Consider the following 735-nt stretch of genomic DNA (forward strand, 5'->3'; position numbering starts at 1 on the left):
GAGGGGCAGGGCGGGCGGGAGGGGCGGGGGAGTCCTACGGCGGCCGCGAGGGACAGAACTGTGTGAGGTACCGCGACCGACCCCGCCGGGGGGCTCTGCCGGAGGGAACATGGAGATGATCCAAGGGATCCATCCAAAGGAGCCCCTTTGCCATGGAGAGAGACCGGGAGAGCTGGGGGTGCTCACATGGACGAGAGAAGGCTCCAGGGAGACCTGAGAGCCCCTTCCAGGGCCTAAAGGGGCTCCAGGAGAGCTGGAGAGGGACTGGGGACAAGGGATGGAGGGACAGGACAAGGGGAATGGCTTCCCAGTGCCAGAGGGCAGGGATAGATGGGATACTGGGAAGGAATTCTTGGCTGTGAGGGTGGGGAGGCCCTGGCACAGGTTTCCCAGAGCAGCTGTGGCTGCCTCATCCCCTTGTCCAGGTTGGACAGGGCTTGGAGCCACCTGGGCTAGTGGAAGGTGTCCCTGCCCATGGCAGGGGGTGGGATGAGATGCTCTTTAAGGTGTTTTCCAACTCAAACCATTCCATGATTCTGGTCCAGCTGGGTCCTGAGCCCACAGAAAAAAATTAAAGTTTTTTTCCATGACTTCCAGTCTCACCCTTTGCTAAAACTTAAAATCACAATTTCCAACGTTATTAATTTTTTTTTTACCTTGCAAAACAGATTTTACTTTTCTTCCTTGAAATTTGTGCAATGCACACATCTGTGTGTCTGCAGAACACACCTTGAC

The sequence above is a fragment of the Neopelma chrysocephalum genome, unplaced genomic scaffold (assembly GCF_003984885.1).
Source record: "Neopelma chrysocephalum unplaced genomic scaffold, ASM398488v2 Primary Assembly neopelma1_201, whole genome shotgun sequence".
Lineage (NCBI taxonomy): Eukaryota > Metazoa > Chordata > Aves > Passeriformes > Pipridae > Neopelma > Neopelma chrysocephalum.